The sequence below is a fragment of the Lathyrus oleraceus genome, chromosome 7 (genome assembly GCF_024323335.1).
Source record: "Lathyrus oleraceus cultivar Zhongwan6 chromosome 7, CAAS_Psat_ZW6_1.0, whole genome shotgun sequence".
Taxonomy (NCBI): Eukaryota; Viridiplantae; Streptophyta; class Magnoliopsida; order Fabales; family Fabaceae; genus Lathyrus; species Lathyrus oleraceus.
This window is the reverse complement of record NC_066585.1, coordinates 26354378-26360377: the sequence shown is the minus strand read 5'-3', so window position 1 is coordinate 26360377 and position 6000 is coordinate 26354378.

Sequence of the window (6000 nt, the reverse complement as noted above, 5' to 3'; positions counted from 1 at the left end):
CATAATCAGAGGTCTTCCTTCCACAGGCGGAGACAATATCGGAGGTTCAGACAGATATTCTTTGATACTATCGAAAGCTTTCTGGCAATCCTCGGTCCAATCATGAGACTGATCTTTCCGAAGAAGCTTGAATATCGGCGCACATGTGGCAGTCATGTGGGATATAAATCTGGAAATGTAATTCAAGCGGCCAAGAAAACCTCGGACTTGTTTCTCAGTTTTGGGTGCAGGCATCTCTTGTATTGCTTTGACCTTTGCAGGATCAACCTCAATTCCTCTTTCACTTACCACAAAACCCAACAATTTGCCAGAACGGACTCCAAATGTACATTTGTTCGGATTCAGGCGAAGTTTAAACTTCCTCAAACGCTGAAAAAGCTTCAACAAATGCTCAATATGCTCAACTTCCGTTCGGGACTTAGCAATCATATCATCAACATAGACCTCTATCTCCTTGTGCATCATATCATGAAACAAGGTAGTCATAGCTCGTTGATACGTGGCTCCGGCGTTCTTCAAACCGAAGGGCATCACTCGATAACAGAATGTTCCCTAAGGTGTGATGAATGTTGTCTTCTCCATATCCTCTGGTGCCATCTTGATTTGATTATATCCGGAAAATCCGTCCATAAACGAAAAGACTTTGAATTTAGCTGTATTGTCTACCAACATGTCAATGTGTGGTAGAGGAAAATCATCTTTCGGGCTAGCTTTATTCAAATCTCTATAATCAACGCACATACGGACTTTTCCGTCCTTCTTAGGAACAGGCACAATATTGGCCACCCATTGAGGATATGTAGAAGTCACCAGAAACCCCGCATCAATTTGCTTCTGAACTTCCTCTTTGATCTTCACTGCCATATCTGGATGAGTTCTTCTGAGCTTCTGCTTCACAGGCACGCACTCAGGCTTCAAAGGCAGGAAATGTTGCACAATATCTGTATCTAAACCCGGCATGTCTTCATAGGACCAAGCAAAGATATCTGAATATTCTCGTAGCAAACTGATCAAATCTTCCTTGATAGACCCTTCAAGAAGTGCCCCAATCTTCACCAGGCGAACACAATCCTCAGACCCCAAGTTGACTGTTTCCAAGTCTTCGAGATGCGGCTGAATGATCTTCTCTTCGTGCTCAAGGAGACGGGTAATCTCATCAGGAGTGTGGTTTTTGGCAATACATTTAGAGAAGATCCAGTGTCCACCAACACATTGGACATTGCATCAGATTTGCAATTCATGGAGATATGTAAAGCCATGTTGTGGTCTCTTCCCTCCTCAGGGAGATCAGCGTCACAAAAGCTCAAAGTGTTGCAAGCGGTGATGTTTGCAACAATACTATCAAATTGCTCAATGGTGACGTCGTGATCAACATACGCCAGATCCAAGACTTTCTGCAGAGCCTCCCTATGGGGTTCCGAATTCAGCAGCAGAGAAAGAATGGAAATCTTGGATGGCGTTTGTAGAAGCTGGTCTACAACGTTGTACTCACTCTTTCTGATGAGCCTCAGCATCTCATCAGATTCTTCATCTACAATGCCACTCGGGCCAACTGAAGAAACAGGAGTTTTTTGTACAGAGGAGGATGGTTTGGCAACATCACGTGTCTGATTCTGACTATTAACAGCGGTCCCAACCGGACGCTCAATCGTATCAGAAGCAACAGCCTTAGGAGGCGCAGAAAACACACGGCCACTTCAGGTCAACCCACTTACATCAGCGACGTTGGTCACGGAAGTTGAAGGCAAAGGCACTTCTACCCCATCTTGCACAGCGACAGGATTGTATCTGAATGGTACGGCTCTGTCTGAAGAGTAAGGCACAGGGCCTGCAGGTTTAATGACCAGAGAAGGGGAAGCCTTCCGCTTGCTGCTATTGTAACGAACAACAACAGGCTCGGGCAGCTTGAATACTGGTGAAATCACATTCACCTCAGGCTCGTCTTTGTCAACATTGCGATTCTGCAGAATCTCAATGGTACCCTCATCCAACAACTTTTGGAGTTCTCTTCGTACTTGATCGCAACCCAAGCGATTAACCGAGCAGACGCGGCACTTGTCGTGGTTATGCTCTAAGTAGCTGTACTGACACAGCAAACGATGTAATTCAACCAACGACTGTCTAATGTGGCTTACATATCTGACCTTGTACTTCCCAAGGCATTCCTGAACCATATTAACTGACTTCCCATGCGCAGGCAATGGGTTCTTGGTGACATTCGGGCCTGAATCTTCAAAACTCAAGATTCCACATCTCATAAGGTCTTGAACCTTAGTTTTGAGTGGGTAGCAATTCTCAATGTTATGGCCCGGAGCACCGGAATGGTAAACACAATGCTGATCTGGTTTATACCACCATTGTGGATTTGCAGGAATGGCAGGAGGATCCCTGGGAGAAACCAATTTCCTTTCCAACAAGGAAGGATAAAGCTCTGCATATGTCATAGGAATTGGATTGAAGCTGATCTTCTTCCTATCATAACCCATGTTAGCTTGATTGGTTGTACTACCACGAGGTTGGTAAGCCTGTTGCTGTGGACGATGTTGTTGTTGGTACTGAGGTTGTTGATATTGCTGCTGATGCTGATATTGCTGATGTTGCTGAGCATTGTCTTTGAAGACAGGTGCTATATGAGCCACCTGGTGCTGATGACCGGCACGGCGTGCAGGCTTCCTCTGAGCAGAGGGTCTTCTGTGCGTGGGATGGGATTGCACAGCATGTGCTTCCCCATCCTTCCTCTTAAACGCCCCATATCGTTTAGAGGAAGAGCTCTCATCTTTCGCCAATCGTCCTTCACGGACACCTTCTTCAAGACGCATCCCCATGTTCACCATCTCGGTGAAATCAGAGGGAGCGCTTGCTACCATCCGCTCGTAATAGAATGAGCCAAGAGTCTTCAAAAAGATCTTGGTCATTTCTTTCTCCTCCAGCGGTGGAGTAATCTGAGCTGCCAGCTCTCGCCACCTCTGGGCGTACTCCTTGAAAGTTTCCTTGTCCTTCTGCGACATGGACTTGAGTTGATCTCGGTCAGGCGCCATATCGATGTTATACTTATATTGTTTGACGAAAGCTTCGCCAAGGTCGTTGAAGGATCGAATATTGGCACTATCTAAGCTCATGTACCATCTGAGCGCCGCACCGGACAGACTGTCTTGGAAATAATGAATCAGAAGCTGATCATTATCAGTCTGGGTAGACATCTTCCTGGCGTACATGACCAGGTCAGCGAGCGTACAGGTGTTCCCTTTATACTTTTCAAAGTCAGGTACTTTGAATTTAATCGGTATCTTCACACCGGGAACAAGGCACAACTCGGCAGCAGACTTGCCGAATAAATCTTTACCTCGAAGAGTCTTCAACTCCTTTCTCAGCTCAAGGAATTGGTCGTTCATGGCGTCCATATTTTCATAAACGTCCGGGCCCTCAGACGGCTCGGAGTGATAGATGGTGTCGTCTACCCTTGGCATGGTATGCTTGACAGGAGGAGCAGGAACAGGGACCGGGCTAGATGCCGGCATGTGAGCAAAAGTTGGAGCAGGCCGATCAGGCATAAAACCTGGAGGCATCCCCCAAGGGAACCCGGCTGGCATAGCATTGGGCACCTGATGAGCACTGAATGGCACAGTCGAAGTGACGACCTCTGAGATGACCTTCCTCTGGGCAGGCGTTGCAGGCGATTGAGCAGGTTGATTTTGAGCAGCGAGGAGTTGCTCCATCAAAGCGCCAAGTCTGGCGACCTCTTCTTTCAGTTCTCTGTTCTCTTGTTCTAGCTGCTCCATGACTCTTGCAGAATTGACTCGAGTATAATACCGGTGAGTCAGCTTGTCTTCAAAATAAATGAAGAATACAGAGTTAGGACAAGAAGACCAGAAACAAAGGGTACCTGCTTATGCAAAAATGATGCATGAAATGCTTGTGCAGATGCTTTGTTTATTTTCAAGGAACCCTTAGGGTATTATTTGCAATATTTTGAATGGTTAAAACATTTTAATTTTCTCATGGAAAATATTTCATTCAATATATCGAGACAAAGAAGTACATCATTTTTTATTATTACAAAGTGAAAAGGGAAATAAACATCCTATGGATCCCTAGAAGCTCGGGATGCTGGAAGACGAGAAGTACACAGCTTCTTGATCTCTCTCTCATAGGCCGCTTCCATGTCTGCTTTCTCCTTTGCAAGTCGATCATACCTCCTCTTCCAGAATTTGGAAGACTGAGGAAGCAGAGAGGTCCAAGTGTCGTTCGGGTCGTCGATCACTCGATGCTCGAGGAACTCAATCATAGCGTCCTTCTCCTTAAGCTGCTGAAGCAATTCTTCTCTTTCACGGATCCAAGCACGTGAAAGGTCTTCTTCTCTCAACTCCTCTACACGTTGGGTAGGGAGGGTTGAAGGCCCAGCCACATCCAACGGTGTAGGTCTCGGATGATCATATGGCATCAAGTACACGGCAACTCTCTGTCTGACCCAAGAGGTGTATGGCTCCAAAGCAATGCAGTTCTTTGGACCCAACTCGTTCCTACTCTTCTTGTGAATACTGCGCCAAGCACGGACAAATCTGGCTTTCAGGCCTTGGGGATCTTTACCCTCCTGAAAGAATACGCCTTCTAACAGAATGTTATGAGGTTTATCTTTTAGGGGGAACCCAAGCTGACGTCGTGCGAGAATAGGATTGTAGCTGATCCCACCACATGTGCCAAGAAGAGGCACATTAGGGAATTCACCATAATAGTCAATGATCTGGACGGTATCATACACGCGATCATACCAAGTGATATCATCATTGGTGAGAGACATAAGTCTCTGAGACCACCGTAGACATCCCTTGTTCTCCTTGAAAGCAACTGTCTGCAGCAAGTGCGAAATAAACCACTTGTACAGCAGGGGTAGACAGCAGACAATAACTCCTCCACCCTTTGCGTTCCTCAGGTGCAAAGAGACATAGGCATCGCCCAACAAAGTCGGAACGGGATTAAGAACTGAGAAGATCCTAATGGCGTTCATGTCCACGAACTTATCGAAGTTGGGAAACAACACCAATCCATAGATGAGCAGCACAAACAAAGCCTCAAAGGCATCCTCACTCATGGCCTTCCCATAAAAGGTAGCTTGAGCAATGAGGAACTCGGAAGGAAAACCCTGAATTCCGCCTTTGGTAGTCAAATTAGCCCTAATCAAATCTTCGTCTATGTGCAACAAGCTGGCAATCTCTCGAGCAGTCGGGATACTCTCTAGGCCACTGAACGGCACTTGATCCAGAATCGGAATCCCGATGAGATGAGAATACTCCTCCAAGGTAGGCAGCAACTGGAAATCCGGGAAAGAGAAGCAGTGATACAGCGGATCATAAAACTGAGCCAGAGTACTCATCAGCCCTTCATCAACCTGAGTAGTCAGCAGAGGTAGAAGCTTCCCATATCGAGCTTTGAAACCCAAGGGATCTAATACATAAGATGTCAGATTCCTTAACTCTTTTACATCGGGCTGTTTAAAGCTGTACTTCTTCGTATGCCTTTTTGGTCTTTCCATGTCTGAAAATTTTGCAAATAAACCCTTTTAAGTTCCTTGAAAATTTTCTTTTTTCTGATGACATGAAGTGCAGATGAATGCATGAATGCATGAATGCAACAATCACACTCAAGGATCAAACAAGTCACACTAAACAAAGGTCATGGGAAAGCTCATTGTATCCCTAATATCAATCATCCATTTTGGTGGATTTAGGTTTTCACCTTATCGACACCCAAGTTCCATTGATATTAACGGTACATGAACCAGCTCAAACATCCTTAATATCAACCATCCGTTTTGGGGGATTTAGGTTTTATACCTGATCAACACCCAGGTTCCATTGATATTAAGGTTGTCTGAACGACTCAACCACGAATCACGGGTTTGTTGAGAGTCACGAGCATGGAGTCTCGGTTGAGAACCACCCAAAGGGAGTGTACTAGGGTTTAAACCTGCCAGACATGTTCTACCAGAGGTTCCCATAATCA